Source organism: Cnephaeus nilssonii (assembly GCF_951640355.1).
Source record: "Cnephaeus nilssonii genome assembly, chromosome: X".
Classification (NCBI taxonomy): Eukaryota; Metazoa; Chordata; class Mammalia; order Chiroptera; family Vespertilionidae; genus Cnephaeus; species Cnephaeus nilssonii.
Window position 1 is genome coordinate 54337062 of NC_137071.1, and position 19655 is coordinate 54356716.

A 19655-nucleotide genomic window follows, 5' to 3' on the forward strand; every position below is an offset into this window, starting at 1 on the left:
GGTGCAAGCTTATTTGACACTATAGTTGAGATTGGGAATCCCACACTTTTTCTAGTTATTAGTTACTTTAGGTTTCCTCAAATGGTTTGAGGGGAAAATGGGGCCACTCAAAATGTAGATCACTTGAAGAGTAAGAAGGAGGGATACTGGCTACGCTTTCCTCATCCTGGGAATCCTCATGATTCAAAGAAGGCGTGTGGGGATGGTCGCTGAGGCCAGGGAGTTGCTTTGTTATTTTAGCAATTCTGTGGCTCACCCAGGTAAGTTTTCAAGTTTTTCTGTGGTGACTATATAATTTATAATATAAATAAACCCACCTTTGATAGTGAAGGAAGCTAAATTATTATACCAGAATGACATACATAAACCAAGATTGACCTGGGGAAATTTGGATATAGGGTCACCCTAGTTATGACCTACCTATTAGAGAGCTATGTTATAAACATGTATTTTATAAAATGTTCTAAGCCATTAACTGAAAGGGAATAAGAAATAATGTACACTTTGAGCAATGTTTGCATCATGTCTATTCATACTCCATTGGTCAAAGAAAGTCACATGGCCCAGCCCAAAATCAAGAGGCAGGGAAATACATTCTGCTCATAATGAAACCTTGGCAAGAGTGAGGATGTAGGAAGGAATGAAGAATCATGGCCAATAGTTCAATCTACCATACTTTCTGTCACCTGGAAATCCAGATGCTTAACCAACCAAACTTAGATACAAAGGTTGTTAAAGCTGAAAGGTGCCTCAGACCTGATTCTACATTTTACAGATTCCAAGTCTGAACCCAGAGAGCTGAAATGATGTGCCCACAATCATCTAGAAGTTGTGACTGTATTCAGACTTAAATTCAGTGTGTAACTCCTAGGCTAGTGTTCTTTCCACTGAAGTCCTTGGCATGATCCTATGCTTATCATGGTGGACAGGAGGACATAGATGAAGAAAGATGGAGCAAATTCTGATTATTTAAATATGAACATACTCCACCTAGTCTTTTTCTGGAGTCATATTTTAGCCCCTCAGCTTATTTTTTAATTTGAATTCATATAAAATCCTAAAGAGGTTAGTAACTGAATTTTAGTAGTAGGAAAACTAGAATCATCTTCTGGTTTATTCTAGCTCAATATTCCATATTCTAAATTTTTTCTTGATTTAAGAATATATTTAGTATTATTCTTAGTAAGGGAATAAGCAACCCACTTTTAATATTATTAAAATAGACTAATTCTAAAAAATTGAAATTAGTGGCCTAGTGTAGCTTAGTACATATAGTATATTTTCTTAAAAACTTACACCTATATCCCTGTTACCTTTCTCAAAAACAGAAAACAAAAAATTTAAAATAATCATCACTTTCTATATTGGAAAAATAAATTGTCATCAAACTTGATGTGATTCATTTTGTCTTCAATGGCATTTTTAGGGGAGGTGAAAGGGTGATGATGGTAAAGTCTGGAGACATCTCTAAAGTAGACAAATGAAGTGGATTTCTTCACTAACAAGGAAAGTGGAAAAAGTAATATATTTCACAATTTATAACTTGAACTCAAGACAAGTATGAACATTTTGTTCAAATCTTCTCCACATTTAGAGCAATTCTCTGTATCATCTATACTAATAAAAGGGTAATATGCTAATTAGACCAGAAATCTTCCAGACGTCCTTCCGGACAAAGCAATGGTGGTGGGGCTGAGGCAGAGGCAGTTAGAGGCAATCAGGCCAGCAGGGGAGAGCAGTTAGGGGCGACCAGGCAGGCAGAGAGGTTAGGGGCGATCAGGCAGGCAAGCAGAGGCAGTTAGGGGTGATCAGGCCAGTAGGGGAACAGTTAGGGGCATCGGGCAGGCAGGCAGAGTGGTTAGGGGTGATCAGGCAGGCAGGCAAGTGAGTGGTTAGGAGCCAGCGGTCCCAGATTGTGAGAGGGTGCAGGCCAGGCTGAAGGACCCCCTCCCCCTTGCATGAATTTTGTGCACGGGGCCTCTAGTGGTTTTATAAAAACCAACATCTAATTGGGCATTTCCATGATGCAAAACTCAGCTATGCATCAGAAATCTGTTGGTGTTTCTCTCAGAAATAAAAGATAAATTAATCTTTAAGTCACACTTTTTTTTTCTTTACTGAGTATGGTGTAGAAGTACAAAGAACATTTTTAAATAATGGTAATACATGTGAATGAAACAAAATCCAAATAATTAAAAATTGTGAAAAGTAAGTCATCCTTTCTCCCCTTACATATCAGAATATATTGACAGCCTCATTCTTTTTTATGGCTACCCAGTATTACATTATAGGAATACATCAAATTTATTTAACCAGTCCTATCAAATGTCACTTTAAATATGGTTAGCTAAACTGTCTATGTTTGGTGGCTTTTCTAAGCAGTCTTTTCTTTTCAAAAATAAATACTTTGAAATTCAAAATGAGGTGTTTGTGTGTGTGTGTGTGTGTGTGTGTGTGTGTGTGTGTGTGTGTGTGTGTGCATGTGCACAAAATGTAGCAATTTCACTTTGGGATAGTTAACCTACAGAGAAAGATGCATATGTGAGAAATTAATATGTATAGGGAATTTATTGCAAAAGATTGGAAGCAACTCCAGTACCTGGTACCATCATCCACTCAGTTATATTAATTTGGCACTGGGTAGTGATCTTTAATTTATGCCTTGACTTGAGGCAAACTCAATCAGGAAACCAAATTAATTCTACCTCCTAAATATCTCAAAATCTTGTCCAGTTCTTGCCATCTCCATGCCAGCACACTAGTCCTTTTCTATGATTATTAAAAGTCTCCAAGCTGCTATCTATGTAGCCACTCTTGTTCTCCAACAATCCATTCTTCATACTGTAGCCAGATTTCCCCCAACATGTTATTTTTAAATGTTTAAACATGCAGAAAAGTTGAAATGATTTTACAGTAAACATTCTTATACCTACCAGCTAAATTCATCTTCTACCATGAGTTGTATTTGCTTATCATTATCTATCTGCCCATCCCCTGAGTGTTCTATTAAAAATGCAAATTGGATCATGCTTACAACCTATCATGGCTTTTCATTCCCCTGAGAATAAAATCTAAATTCTTGCCCATGGCCTTCAAGTCCATGCATATGATGGTTGCTGCATTCTCTCCAACTTGTCCCAAACCATGCCTCCCCTCCCCTTCCCTTTAGTCACAAGTGCACTTTTCTCCTTCTCAAATGTGGCAGGCTCTATCCCATCTCATGCCCTTTGCAAGGAATCTTCTTGTTCCTTCTCATCAGCCTGATTTCCATTAATCATCCAGGTCTTAAATGTTATCTGCTCAGGGAGACTGCTCCTAATCATCCTTTATCTGACTAGGTCACAACAGCCTCCCTGTATTGCTCCTTTATGGCACACATCACAATTTTAATAAACTAGAGGCCCAATGCACGAAAATTCGTGCACTCAGGGGGGTCCCTTAGCCTGGCCTGTGCCCTCTTGCAGTCTGGGAGCTCTCAGGGGATGTCCACCTGCCAGCTTAGGCCTGCTCTCTGGGAGATCAGGCCTAAGCTGGAAGTCAGACATCCCTCTGGAAGCCCGGGATCCCTCAGGGGATGTCCGACTGACGGCTTATGGGAGCGGGCCTAAGCCATCAGTCGGACATCCTTAGTGCTGCTGAGGGAGGCAGGAGAGACTCCTGCCACCCCCACTGCACTCATAGCCATCAGCCTGGCTTGTGGCTGAGTGGAGCTCTCCCTGTGGGAGCGCACTGACCACCAGGGGGAAGCTCCTGCACTGAGTGTCTGCCCCCTGGTGGTCAGTGCAAGTCATAGTGACTGGTCATTCCCTGCCGTTCCACCATTAGGGTCAATTTGTATATTACCCTCTTATTATATAGGATTATTTGTGTAATGAGTCACTTAATGCCTTTATTTGTTCCCTTGCCACCACACATCCCTAGAATAAGTACAGAGGAAATATTTATGTTTTTTCACAGATATATTCCCCATGCTTAGTACACAGTTGGTAATTTAAAAAATATCGATGGAATAAGTGAAAACCAAAAAAAAAAAAAAAAAGGTAACAACATAGAATGTTAGACCAGTGGGCATCTTTAGAGGACAGATCACTGTTTCTAACTTCCAGTTAACAGATAAGGAAACTGGAGCCTATACAGATCAAGAAAAATCTATTAATATACTTACTGATAGGTTTTTTTTAAAAGAAAGCTTTCTACACTTCTCAGAAGAGACCACAGCCTTGCTTGGAGATCTCAGTCCTTAATTATCCCCCCAGTTGAATCAGATAAGTTGTAACAGAACCTGGGCAAGCTTAAAAGCCTGACTTTATCAATTCATTGTGTAAATAGTGCCTGTAGAACATGTGGAAGGTTCAGTTTATAAGTTCTCATTTCACTTACATTGTTACTATTCCTGGAGTCATCAGAATGTAGATTTTTCCAGGTCACAAAAACAAATATATTTTGACTAGAGGCCGATGCACAAAATCCATGCAAGAGTAGGCCTTCGCAGCCCCGGCTGCCTTGGCCTTTGCAGCCCTGCAGCCCCGCGGCCCCGCGGCCCTGCCCACTGGTCATTCCGAAGGTCATTCTGGAAGGCTGTTCTGCCATCTGGTCTAATTAGCATATTAGTTATTTATTATATAGGATGGGACTTCATATTCTTGGCTTCTTTTTCCTTAATAAACTTATACTAATATATGACCAATGATCATCAGGTAATTAAGTAACTAGCAGATGAATTGAGCCCATCTGATTCACAGTGATATTAGTCTCATTATCACCTGCTCACTCAAGGTTTATATCTGGTGGGGAAGGAGAAAGCAGTGGAAGAAATAAGGGAAAGCCCACTTTTATAAGCAAAGTGGATTGAAATACCTCAGTGTAAAAGCCTATGGCATTTTGGGCTGTGATCAATGTTTGTTTTTTTCTTCTATGTAGATGTTTCCCATTAAACTGAGCATTGCCTTTAGAAGGTGGCAGAAGTGTTTTCCTCTTACAATGGTATCATTTATGGCCTCTGAAATTAGGAAAAGAAATAAGAGGAGGAAATCTACACAGGTAAAACTATAACAAAAATTGGATCTGCAAGATTTCAACAATAATCATGGAAATTAGGCCACAAAAAGAATTCCAAAGGAGTATTTGAATCATCTGGAGTGTGAATTTAATACATTGATTGCAGAGCATTGCTCCAAAACCTACTAAATAAAATCTTCCGGAATCTCAATGTTTATCAAACATCTCAGGTGATTCTAATTCAAGCAGATCACAATTTGAGAAACACTGCATTAGAGGACAATTTATCTTAACTATATTATTTGGACTAACTCTGTGTCATGATGGCAGATTGGGTTTGACTGACCTGGACATTATTAATTGCAAGACAACCATGATAAGGTAGAAGGAAGCCTAACCCTAGACTCAGATGACATTAATCAAGTCTTGACTTGACTACCAACCATGTGACCTCAGTCAAGTTAAATATCCAATCTAGGCCTTCATCTATTTGCATGTAAAATAAGAATATTTAGGCTACCTTGGAGTAATTGAAGATATCAAATGAGGTAATATATGTAAATATGCTTTGTAAATTTTAAGCCACTATGGAGAAAATGGTCATTATTAATGAGATAGTTATAGCATTCTGTGGTTAATCATATCTTAGGCCTCTCTTTTCCTGGATGTTTGGTTAGTTGTTAAGCATTCTATGCATAATGGATTGGTCTCTAGTATACAGCAAAAATACAAAAAAAAATCACCACATTTATTTTGTGCTATGTGGGTATTAGTCATTTATTTGTTTTTAGGGTATAGGTCATGTATTTATTTTATTATCTGATTATATAATAAATATTACAAAAGGTAATTAATTTTATGGAAAGAAAAACTATGATCAGTTTCTGTTAACAGGTTGTGGAACCTTCTTCCAGTGTAATGTCCATTTCTTTCTATGACCAATGTCAGGGAGATCAATCTGCTTTCCACACAAGAATGTTGTGCAAAATCATGCTTTTTATCTGCAGAAGGAGATTTAGCAATCTGTTAAAACAGATTCCATAGAAATACAAACTACTGTTGTCGTTATGAGGAGTGCATAGTGTTTCAGAGATTATTTGTTGTACTTCACTTAGCTCACTGGAATCCATCAAAATATTCTGGTAGAGGGTTCCTTTCATATTTGAAAAAGGGGAGTAGAATATATGTAAGTATTGACTATAAATGATAAAACACTCATATAGAGTAGGAAATCCTACTTTTCTCTCCACTTTTTCTGTACAAGAAGATACTTGTCTCTATTTTGCTTTCTTTTTTCTCTTAATGAAGCAAAAATTAATACAGAAAGCAAATGAAATAATAGTTAAAGCAAATGTCTAAATCATTGCCATTTGCTAAGGGAAAAAATGTCTCCTGAAAGATGGGCTGAAACTTGATAAGTTTGACTCCAAATATTTTATTTTTACCCATTTATTGTTCAATCCACTTACTTTGGGGAAGGAATCTGATTGCTCCTTACAAGGTTGTGGTTTTGTTTGTTTGTTTGTTTGTTTGTTTTTGGCTTAGCCAATGGTTTATTTTGTCTTCAGAAAGTTGAAACTTCTTTGTGCAAATCCATGGGTATTGAGGGGTTCCACAGTAAAACTTGTTTTAAAATCTTTCTAACTTGGAAACAAGGAAAGTATTCCATTAAAAAAATTTTTTCTGTCAATCATTTATGGTTGAACTACAGTTAGAGTGTTTGATGGGTGGGGATATATTTTATTTTCCATCCTTTGCTAATATTCATTATTCATAAATGGACATTTTTGAAGAGATATCATTAGCTTTCAGATGCTGTGAAGAAAGAAAAATGAAGAATCTCCTGAATCTTCTTGCTTTTGACCTTCCTCACCATTGTCAATTATTTTGTCATCATTAATTCCTGACAGATGGGGTGCACACCAGAACCATAGGTTATGCCTTTAATGCTTTTTTTCACATGGATTAATGGAAATATTACTAATTTTCACCTTTTTTTCTATCATCTTCAAAGCTAGCTCTGTTAGTTATTTGCTTGCAAAGAATCTGAATGCACAGAGCCAGGTTGCAGTTGGGTTTAGGGGGTGCCAAATTATAAGGGGTACTAAACATTCATGATAAGTTAATGAGGTGGATAAGTCCTCTCAAGAAGAGTCTGGTATTAACAGGAAAAAATAATGTCCGCTTGAATAGATAAGTGAGAAGGAGACCCTATGCCTAAAGAGCAATTCATGGTTGATAAATTCTGAGGCATACAGACAGGTCTGGTTTGAGGCAGGCCTGTTTTATTGGGCCAGATGTGAATTGCTAAGTACATAGGGAAAAAGTGGTTTGTCTTCATTTGGGGATTTCTTTTGTATCCCTTCTAGCAGGCAGGTGTTTCTCAAAATAAATGTTGTACAAATAAATATTTCAAGAACCTGTGAGAGGCATCACATCATCAGAATAAGAATTGGCCCAACTCTGAATGCACTCTATCTCCATTCCTGGATTGAAAGTAGTTATCATAAGCAGGCTGTTTATCTCTAGGCCTGAAGATGAGTCCAAGAGTGTAGTAGGCTAAAAAAGAAAAACACTCTTTCAATATCCAAAGAACAGTTAAGAATCACTGATTTCCTAGGACCGTGGTCAGCAAACTGTGGCTCGCGAGCCACATGCGGCTCTTTGGTCCCTTGAGTGTGGCTCTTCCACAAAATACCACGGCCTGGGCGAGTCTATTTTGAAGAAGTGACGTTAGAAGTTTAAGTTAAAAAAATTTGGCTCTCAAAAGAAATTTCAATTGTTGTACTGTTGATATTTGGCTCTGTTGACTAATGAGTTTGCTGACCACTGTCCTAGGACATTAGAATGGGGATCTTCTGAGAAGAAATAAGAGGGCTAATTTTCCAAACTCTGCTGAAAGCTGGGTCACCTACACATCAGTATGTTATTTCTGCTTTGCCCCTGGTACCCACCTGCCTTGGATGCCAATTTATTCTTCTAAACTCCTGCTCTGATAGGAAGATGGTCTATGTCTTAGATTGTTTTTAAATTAATACTTTATTTCTTAGAGAAGCATTAGGTTTATGGAAAAATTTAGCAGAAAGTAGTATATTTAGCATATACTACTGCTCTCTCCCCCCACAAGTTTCTCTTATTATTGATATCTTGCTTTGGTGTGGCACATTTATTACAACTGATGAACCAATATTGGCATGTTATTATAAAGTTCATAGCTTATATTATGGTTCATTCTTGGTATTTTACAGTTCTATGGTTAATAAATAATATCATGTATCCACAATTACATTATTATACAGAGTAGTTTCACTGGCAACCATTGATCTTGTGGGTGTCTTTATAGTATATACATAGGTTTTACTTTTCTCAAAATGTCATATTGTTGGAATCATACAGTATGTAGACTTTTCCTACTTGCTTTTTTAACTTATCAATATGCATTTAAGTTTCCTCTATGTCTTCCTGTGACTTGATAGCTCTCTTTATTTTGTTGCTGAGATAAGAGCAATTAACATAAGATTTACCCTCTTACCAATTTTTTATTAAGTTGATTGTCATTTTAAGTGTATGATACCGTATCTTTGTTTTTAAGCAAAGAGAGATAAAAGGATTAAAGAACTCTAAAAGACAATAAGAATATATTTTAACTTCTCTGGAAATGAAGGAAAGTCTGCTTTCATTTTGCTAGTTTTCTTGGTTTTATTGTTGGGTACAAATGACTGTTTCGATTTAGTTTTTTTATCATGTTTAGTGCCAAAGTAGTAGTGATACTTAAACACTTACCATGCCTACTTCTAAGCTTCTGTATGGAATATATACACCAGACCAAAATTTTGTGTCATACTGTACTTGCTGAAAAATATGATATCTTTATCATTAAATTCATTTTCCTAATATCTATAATGTGTTTCAAGTTATTTCTGACTACTTGAACATTGATTGTATGTCACCTATTCCTCCTGTTTTCATACTTACTTGTCTTTGGAGAAAAGCATATCTGCTAAATTGACATTCAGGTTGAATGATTATCTGGATATTGAGCAACTTTTTTTTATTTCTTTATTGATTAAGGTGTTACATATGTGTCCTTATTTCCCCATCCCCCCCATCCCCCTACTCATGCCCTCACCCCCCTGTTGTCTGTGTCCATTGGTTAGGCATATATGCATTCACACAAGTCCTTTGGTTGATCTCTCCCCCTTACCCCCACCCTCCCCTACCTTCCCTCTGAGGTTTGATGGTCTAATCGATGTTTCTCTGTCTCTGGATCTGTTTTTGTTCATCAGTTTATGTTGTTCGTTATATTCCACAAATTAGTGATATCATGTGGTATTTTTCTTTCATTGCCTGGCTTATTTCGCTTAGCATAAAGCTCTCCAGTTCCATCCATGCTGTTGCAAATGCTAAGAACTCCTTCTTTTTTTTACCGTAACATAGTATTCCATTGTGTAGATGTACCACAGTGTTTAACCCACTCATCTACTTATGGGCACTTAGGCTGTTTCCAAATCTTAGCTATGGCGAATTGTGCTGCTATGAACACAAGGATGCATATATCCTTTCTGATTGGTGTTTCTAGTTTCTTGGGATATATTCCTAGAAGTGGGATCACTGGGTTAAATAGGAGTTCCATTTTTAGTTTTTTGAGGAAACTCCATACTGTTCTCCACAGTGACTGCACCAGTCTGCATTCACACCAGCAGTTGCAGGAGGGTTCCTTTTTCTCCCCATCCTTGCCAGCACTTGTCCTTTGTTGATTTGTTGATGATAGCCATTCTGACAGGTGTGAGATGGTACCTCATTGATGTTTTGATTTGCATCTCTCGGATGATTAGTGACTTTGAGCATGTTTTCATATGCCTCTTGGCTGTCCTTCTGTCTTCTTTCGAAAAGTATCTATTTAGGACCATTGCCCATTTTTTGATTGGGTTGTTTATCTTCCTTTTGTTAAGTTGTATGAGTTCCCTCTAAATGTTGGAGATTAAACCCTTATTGGTGATAACATTTGCAAATATGTTCTTCCATGCAGTGAGCTTTCTTTTTGTTTTGTTGATGGTTTCTTTTGCTGTGAAAAAGCTTTTTATTTTTATGTACTACCATTTGTTCATTTTCTGTTTAGTTTCCATTGCCATAGGAACAGTATCAGTGAAGAAATTGTTTCGGCATATGTCTGAGATTTTGCTGCCTGTGGATTCCTCTAGTATTTTTATGGTTTTCTGTCTTATGTTTAAGTCCTTTATCCATTTTGAGTTTATTTTTGTGTATGGTGTAAGTTGGTGGTCTAGTTTCATTTTTTTTGCATGTATCTGTCCAATTTTCCCAACACCATTGATTTAAGAGACTTCCTTGACTCCATTGTATGTTCATGCCTCCTTTGTCGAATATTAATTGAGCATAGTGGCTTGGGTTGATTTCTGGGTTCTCTATTCTATTTCATTGATCTATATGTCTGTTCTTGTGCCAGTACCAGGCTGTTTTGAGAACAGTGGCTTTGTAATACACCTTGATATCTGGTATTGAGATCCCACCTACTTTGTTCTTCTTTCTCAGGATTGCTGCAGCTTATTGGGATCTTTTTTTATTCCAGATGAATTTCTGGAAAGTTCATTCTAGGTCTGCGAAATATGCTGTTGGTATTTTAATGGGGAGTGCTTTGAATCTATAGATTGCTTTGGGAAGTATGGACATTTTAATGATGTTTATTCTACCAATCCATAAACATGGTATGTTCTTCCATCTGTTTATGTCTTCCTCTACCTCTTTTTTCAGTGTCCTGTAGTTTTCCGCGGATAGGTATTTTACCTCCTTAGTTAACTTTATTCCTAGGTATCTTAATTTTTTTGGTGCGATGGTAAATGGGATTGCTTTTTTAATCTCTCTTTCTGTAAGTTCATTATTGGTGTATAGAAATGCCATAGATTTCTTGGCGATAATTTTGTATCCTGCTACATTGCTGAATTCGTTTATTAAGTCTAATAATTTTTGATGGAGTCTTTAGGGTTTTCTATGTACAGTATCATGTCATCTGCGAATAAGGACAGTTTTACTTCTTCTTTTCCAACTTGGATGACTTTTATTTCTTTTTCTTGTCTGATCATAATGGCTAGTACTTCCAGTACTAAGTGAGCAACTCTTTTTGATGCTCAACTATTGAATGTAACCTCATTTTGTGTTTTTGGTCACTTATCCTCCTATAAATGTGAATCCTGATACCATCACTTTCTTTGCCCTCCCCTCAATAAATCATGGGTAGTGACCAGGGAAGGGACCAAAAGTGACATTTATTGAGTACATACTATGCATCAGGTGCTTTTCAAATTGTGACCTCATTTTTTAGCTGAATTTTAAAAAGACAAAAGCACAAAAAAAGACATGAGTCTCAGAGAGGTTAAGTAATTTGCCCAAATTTACCCAACTACTCTGTATTGGAGCCTCACATTTAGCTCCCCAATTCAGATCCCAAAGCCCATGCTTTTTGTACTTCACCAAACTGCACCCCAGATAAAAATTCTGTGCTTTTCATGAGCTAGACTTGCTTCTCAAAATGTGATTCATGAACCAGCAGCATTAGCATTACCTGGGAGCTAGTTGAAAATGAATGTTGGGTCACAACCTACACCCACTGAATCTGAGTACTTATTATAACAAGATTCGTAGTTGATTTGCAAGTGCAATAAACTTTAAGAAGCATTGTTTTAGAGAATATTTCAGAATGGGCCTTGAGATTTAAAGTATTTGATACTTAAGAATTGGTGCTTGATAGTTAATATGACTATTGGCCTAAGACACCCTGTTTACTAGTCTCTTCATTTGTTTCCATCAACAAGTCTCTTTTTTGACCACTTTTTTCCCCCTCACTTTTTATTTCTTCTCATAAACACATGCCTGACCACTATCATCCTTTATTTCCTGTGTTCTCCTGTAAGTATCATAAAGACATTCCCTGAGCATGTAGTCTGACCTTGTTTCAGATTACATGCAATGAAGACCTGGATATTTTTTCTTCTAGATGAGTTTTCAAACCTTAATCCAATGAAGACCAACTAAATCTAAAAGCAGTCTCCTCTAAATCTGAGAAAATAGAGCCCCTCAAAGCTTTATTATATTAATCAGACATCTAGATGATATCAATTCTATTATTTTCAAGCACCTTCACACCACTAATTCAATTTAGAAGTGAATTCCAAGTTGGGTCAAACACTCTTTTACAGTGTACTGCACTATAGCAGTAATTCCCAAGTTTTGTTAAACACTGTTATACACTGTTTCCTGATATTGACCAGTGATTTCCACGTGTTTTCAAACTATTTTACACTGTTTCCTGCCATTTAGATATGACTTCCAAGTGGTTTCAAACACTGTTCCACTGTTTAGCAATGATTTCCAAGTTTTGTAAAACACTGTTCTACACTGTTTCCTGATATTGATTCATGATTTCCAAGTGTTTTCTAACACTTTTATACAGTTTGCAGTCATTTAGAAGTGAATTCCAAGTGGTTTCAAACACTGTTTTACAGTGTACTGCTCTACAGCAGTGATTTCCAAGTTTCGTGAAACACTATTCTACACTGTTTCCTGATATTGATCAGTGATTTCCAAGTGTTTTCTAACACTTTTACACTGTTTCCTGCCACTTATAAGTGAATTTCAAGTAGTGTCAAACACTGGCCTACAGTGTACTACACTACAGCAGTGATTTCCAAGATTTGTCAAATGCTGTTCTATACTGTTTCCTGATGTTTATCAGTGATTTGCATAAATTTTAAAACACTTATATTCCTGTTGATAATCGTATATAGAGAAAATCATTTAGATACCAGCTTGGCTTAGGCCAGTGAAAAATGTGAGACCTGAATCAGGAATACAAAAATCAAGCTTTGAAAGAAGATGATTTGTGATGAAGAATACTGGGTTTGATGGCTTAGAGGCGTAGCTTCTACTCCTAGTACAAGTATTTGCTGTGGATTTTATGAGGGGCTTGAAGTGATATCCAAAATCCCCTCACGCTCTAAAGTTCTTGAGAGCTTTGATACCTGACACATGCTAGAATTCTTTTACTCTAAGATGCCATTGCTTGGAAGATGCAGTATTATCTTCCAAGGAGGCTAAAAAGGAAAAAATGTTGCCAATTCTACCTATAAGCTATTGTTCTGGCTATTCTACATCTGTACCTGCATATTTTCTCTTTGCTCTTCTTCATTCTGTTCTCTGCCCCAAAAGCCAAATATTAATGAACTGCTTCAGTAGACCTCTCTTGCCCTGTGGATTTTGGTTGAGTTTGGCCAAAGGAAGGTACCAGTAGGAAATTGAATGGTGGGAGGACAGTGAGATTGATGGAGTTATTCCCTTGGCTCTTTCCTGCTGGGTCACAAAATGACTCTGCTTATGGGTGGCTACCTCTCCAGTCAGGTGGCCTTCTCCTGCAGATATAGCTACAGTAATCACTCTCTCCCTTTCTCCCTTCAGACCTATTAATATAAAATCTCCCAGCTGTTGTGAGCTTCATTGTTCCTTGTTACTTTCCCTTAATCCTGACCACACCTTTAAAAATGTGAAGTCCTTTTATTAATCTTTCCTCAATGTCACAGTCACAGTTTCAGTGTTCTATTTGTTTCCTACTAAGACCTTAATTGATATAGTAATTTTGAATCAGGAGTTTTCTTAGGAAATAAGTTCTCAAAATAGAAGTTTAGGTTTGTGTTGCTCACATATTTGAGGAGCATTATCAGCACTTGACAAAGTAATAGATGCTTAGTTTGTTTGAATGAATGGACAAAAAATATCTCCCAATCTTAGTGCCTTTACTCCCTCAAAGTCATGCTCAAAAACATGCTCAAAGTCACTCCCCAGAAAAAAATATCATGTAGCCAGAAATCTAGAGGGATTTTCCTTATAAGTATCCCAGAATGTGCAAATTTAGTTATTTAATTGTATATGCTGCTTCAAAAAGATTCCCTGTGCTCTCTACAGCATACACTCTTGCTTTTGATTATCTTTGCTGACAGGAATTAAAAACAAAGCATTTTCCCAGTTAATATCTGGGTACCAGGTACTATGGCCTTTATTGCTTTTCTCTAGTAAAGATAGCACATCTGGAATAGCAAAATGCCATCAATATGATGACTCAACATGCTATTCCATATATAAAGACAATCAAGCTCCCTCTAGAGTACATTATAACAAAGAGCATGACAGATGATGCTATTTCTTAGGTAAGAAAGTAAAGAAATTGTTCTCTCAAAAAAATGAAACTAGACCAACAACTTACACCATATACAAAAATAAACTCAAAATGGATAAAGGACTTAAACGTAAGATGGGAAACCATAAAAATCTTTGAAGAATCCAAAGGCAGCAAAATATCAGACATATGTTGTAGCAATATCTTCACCAATACACCTCCTAGGGCAATGGAAACTAAGGAGAAAATTAACAAATGGGACTACATCAAAATAAAAAGCTTCTGCACAGCAAAAGAAATCAACAACAAAACAAGAAAGCCCACTGCATGAAAGAAGATATTTTCCAATGTTATCTCTGATAAGGATTTAATCTTCAAAATTTATAGGGAACTCATACAACTTAAGAAAAGGAAGATAATCCAGTGGAAAAAAATGGGCAAAGGACCTAAATAGACACTTCTTAATCATGGACATACAGAAAACCAAGAGACACATGAAAACATGCTCAAAGTCACTAATCATCCGAGAGATGCAAATCAAAAAGACAATGAGGTACCATCTCACACCTATCAGAATGGCTATCATCAACAAACGACAAGTGCTGGCGAGGATGTGGAGAAAAAGGAACCCTTGTACACTGCTGGTGGGAATGCAGACTGGTGCAGCCACTGTAGAAAACAGTATGGAGTTTCCTCAAAAAATTAAAAATGGAAGTCTCATTTGACCCAGTAATCCCACTTCTAGGAGAATTTGTAATGATTATCAACTCAGATCTAATGACCAGCTACAGAAGTGGGATTGAAGCACCTAAGCTTTATGTTGATTAACTGTTTCTTCCACCCTTTTCCTCCTCCAGCTATCTTCTATGAAGAGCGCTGGTGGTAGCTAAGTTTTCAGGTTTTATAATGGACTATGACAGAACTGATATTACCCTAAGTGATACAGTACTCAGGGATCAGAAAACTTCCTTAAAGAGCTACATAGTAAATAGTTCAGGTTTTGTGGGCCATGCTACAACTATTCATTGTTACAACTATTAATTTTTGCCGTAGTAGAACAAAAACAGCCATAAACAAACAATGCATAAAAGAATGTGTGTGCCTGTGTTCCAATTATAACTAATTACAAATGCTACCAACATGGGTACAATTTTGTTTTTGTTTTTCATTTTGTGTGTGTGCAGCAATACAAGTTATTGTTGTTTGTGATTCTTTACAAACTGAGTTCAGCATTTTTTTTCTTTGCAAGAATAGAATGGACTACCAGTCTAGGAACACATCAGATTCCTCAGGAGTTGAAGTTAACTCACCTTCACTGGCATATATTCTGGCCAAGCCTGTTTTAAGATACATGGGCTTCTTTACAACATGTTACTTAGTATAAGGTTGCCTGTCTAGAACTTAACAACCCTTTAGCAAAACTACCAATCAGAATTGCATAGGCTGTCTTATAAAGAAATCTAGCAATGACAGGCTAGTACGAGAGCTGTTGTGCTTTTGGAAAAGTCTGTTGTGTTTTCTTGCCCAAATTCCTAATTTCTTAATTGTCCCCTATAGACAAATGATAAGTGTCTATCCTCTGGCCCCCCTCTAGAGCAATGCTACTCAGAGTACTAGTCCATGATAAAATGAGCTTGTATCAGAATATAAATGAATGTGCTGCTTTATTCATTTAGAACGTTTTTCTACAAAAAATATCAGCTGAGGGGAGACAAAATGGTGGCGGAATAGATGTACATGTCTATGCCTTGTCTCAGAGCAGATAGAATGAGCAACTAAATCAAATAACATCCACCCTGAATTGGCAAAGTAGACACAGCTGGTGAGACAATTCGCAGCCAGGAAGAACAGAGGACACCTGGAGAATGGTAAAATCGGGGATCTGGGCTGGAAAGAACTGTGAGACCTCTGAGCTCAGAGGGTCAGAATGAAACCACAGGACACCAAGGCCAAGTCCCTCGGGACAGGCATAGCGTCTGACTGTGGAAAGGAGGTCTGCAGGACTGCTGGCAGCAGGGGATTCTAGATCTGGGTCCACAGCCATGAAAGACTGAGCCTAGAGGGGGCAGCCTGGGTGGCTGCCCAGGCCAAGCCATGCCAGGGCGAGAGAGGCTCACAGTGGTGCAGCTCTTTCCCCTCTTTGTGGTCTTTGCTTTTGTTCACTGAACCTAGTTCATAGGACCTTTCAAATACAGATGCTCACCCATGGCTGAGGTACAGGTGGAGTTGTGGACTTGTGGATTCTGGGGAGAGGCCGGGAAGAGAAGAGGGTTGGGGAGAGGTGGACTTGAGTCTGGAGTCTGGTGCTGAGTCATACCTGCTGTGCCAGACCTAGGAAGCCATTTTCTCCTGAAGAGATAGCCCCTCCCTGAAGTCTCCAGGCAACCAATACAGCCACACCCAGACTACACCCTGAGTGGTACAAAGGATACAAAAAAAAAATCTGAATAGTCCCTGAGAGCCCATAGGGACTGGCCTAAAGAGAGGCCTTCAGTCCCAGCAACAGGAAGCTGAGAAGCTGCAGACAGTACAGAAGAATGGGAACTTAAACCAGCCAAAGGAATGACACTTCACTTTTTCATTTTTATTTTATTTTTTTATTTTATTTATTTCATTTTCTTATTATTGTGTTATCTCTTTTTTATTTTCCTTTTTTTGTTTGTTTCATTATTTTCTATTTCTTTTTGCATTATTTCTTCATCATTCTAATTTATTTTTTTATCTTTTTTTAATCATTTTTTAAATTTTTAATTATTTTTTCTTCTCTTTCTCTTTCTTCTTATCCACTCATCCTCTTTCTACTTCCCCTATATTGAACTGAGGTCCTCCCCATATTCATCTAATTCTTTTTTAAATATTTTTTAATTGTTTAAAGTATTACATATAGCATCTAATTCTTAACCTTACTTTCTGTATATAAAATTCTGGCCCCCACCCTCTTTACTGGGTATTTGGTGTTTGTATGTTTTCGTTTATCTGTTTGTTCTCCTGTGTTTTCTCCCCATATATTTTTTTGTTCCTTTTTCTTCTTTTTCTTTTCGCTCATACCATTTTTTCTCTCTTCGATATCATGTGTGCTCTCTCTTCTCTCCCCTAATTCTCTTTTCTTTGGTGGTCAATTATATTGGGGTAATCGGTGTCCTGAGTACATTAGTGTTTTGTTCCCTTTGTGTCATGTCTTGTCGAGGTGAATTTTATCCTGTTTGGCCATTGTGGTAGAGAGCAAGCCACATAACCAGACACCTGGAGAGGAGACTCCATCCACAAGTGGGTCAATAACACTCCAGACCCAACTACACAGTCAGGAAGAAGGCAGCAGTGAGGTAGAGAGAGTGAGTGAGTGAGGGAGCAAAAGAGGAGTGTGTGGTCGTGTGGGGTGTGAGTGTGTGTGTGTGTGTGTGTGTGTGTGTGCATGAGGCACAGTTAGATCCCATAGGACTTTCAGGGGAAGGCTAACTGGGCTATCCCAACCAGGCAGCCTCTGCTACCATTGCAAAAAGTCCTGGAGTGGCCCACTCTTCCACAGAGGCCTCACCCAATGCCCAATGCTTTAGCCCAGGGCACTGTGATCACACAAGCAGTAGCCACGTGAGCAGCCCATTCCTGTCCGAGGAGCAGCAGCCCCGCAAGCAGCCTGCCCTGGTCCAAGGAGCAGCCCGCGCTTGCCGGAGGAGCAGCAGCCGCAGGAGCAGCCCACCCAAGTCTGAGAAGTGGCAGCTGTGCGAGTAGCTCACCCCTGTATGAGGAGCAGCAGCCGCACACAACCCACACCTGTCTGAGGAGAGCAGCTGTGTGAACAGCCTGCCCCTGTCCAAAGAGCAGCAGCCCTGCGAGCAGCCCACCCCCATCTGAGGAGTAGCAGCTGTGTAATCGCCCCTCCCCCAAGTTGGAGGAGCAATAGCCTCACACACAGCTCACCCCTGTCTGAGGAGCAGCAGTCACACAAGAAGCCTGCCCACATCCGAGGAGCAGCAGCCCCATGCAGGCTGACCCCATCTGAGGAGCAGCAGCTGCACGCAGACCACACCTGTCTGAGGAGCAGCAGCCACATGAGCAGCCCACACCCATCTGAGGAGTGGCAGCTGTGCAAGCAGCTCGCCCCTGTCTGAGGAGCAGCAGCCACACACAACCCACACCTGTCCGAGGAGCAGCAGCCGCATGAGCAGCCTGCCCCCATCTGAGGAGCAGCAGCTGTGTAATCGCCCCTCCCCCAAGTTGGAGGAGCAGCAGCCTCACACACAGCTCACCCCTGTCCGAGGAGCAGCAGTTGCACGAGAAGCCTGCCCACATCCAAGGAGCAGCAGCCCCATGCAGCCTGACCCCATCCGAGGAGCAGCAGCTGCACGCAGACCACACCTATCTGAAGAGCAGCAGCCACATGAGCAGCCCACACCCATCTGAGGAGCAGCAGCTGTGCGAGCAGCTCACCCCTGTCTGAGGAGCAGCAGCTGCACAACCCACACCCATATGAGGAGCAGCAGCCGTGTGAGCAGCCCAACCCATCTGAGGAGCAGCAGCCCCAGGAGCAGCCCACCTCCATTCAAGGAACATGGCTATTCAAGTAACCTACCCTGGTCCAAGGAGCAGCCTGCACCTGCCCAAGGAGCATCAGCCACACAAGCAGCCCACCCCCGTTTAAGGAGCAGCAGCCACGCAAGCAGCCCACCCCCATCTGTGGAGCAGCAGCCCTGCAAGCAGCTTGCCCCCATCTGAGAAGCAGCAGTTCTGTAGGCACACCTCCCCAACATCAGAAGAGCAGCAGCCTCACGCACAGCTCACCCCTGTTCAAGGAACAGCAGCTGTGAAAGCAGGCCACCCCTATCCAAGGAGGAGCAAATCCATGAGTGGCCCACACCCATTTGAAGAGCAGCAGCCCTGCAAGCAACCTGCCCCTGTCTGAGGAACAACAGCCTCATCAGCAGCCCACCCCTGTCTGAGGAGCGGCAGCCTCATGATTAGCCTGCTTGCCTCCACGGAGCAGCCTGACCCTGCCAGCCAGAGGAGCCACCACTGCTGTGAACAGCACCCACCAGAGGAGCCACCACCAACTGAGGAGAAGCCACTGCTGCAACCGCCAGAGGAGCCACTGCCACCCAAGGAGCAGCCCCTGCATGACTCAACACCTAGATCTTTGGTGAAAGCAAAAATGGGTAGACAAAAAAAAAAAAGAAAAGAAAAGAAAGGAACGAAAAGGAGGAATCACCAGAAAAGTAGCTAAGTGAAATGGAGGCATGAAATATGTCAGAAAAAGAAATCAGAATAAGGATCATACAGTTCATAAACCGGATGGATGAAAAAACCAACAACTTATGTAAGAATCAAGAAGAAATGAAAAGTGATATAGCTGCAATAAAAAACAGAATAGGAAGTTTCAACAGTAGACTAGAAGAAGAGGAGGACCAAATTAGCGAATTTGAAGACAGGGAAGCAAAACACACCCAAACTGAACTGCAATTGCAGAAAACAATTAAAAGAC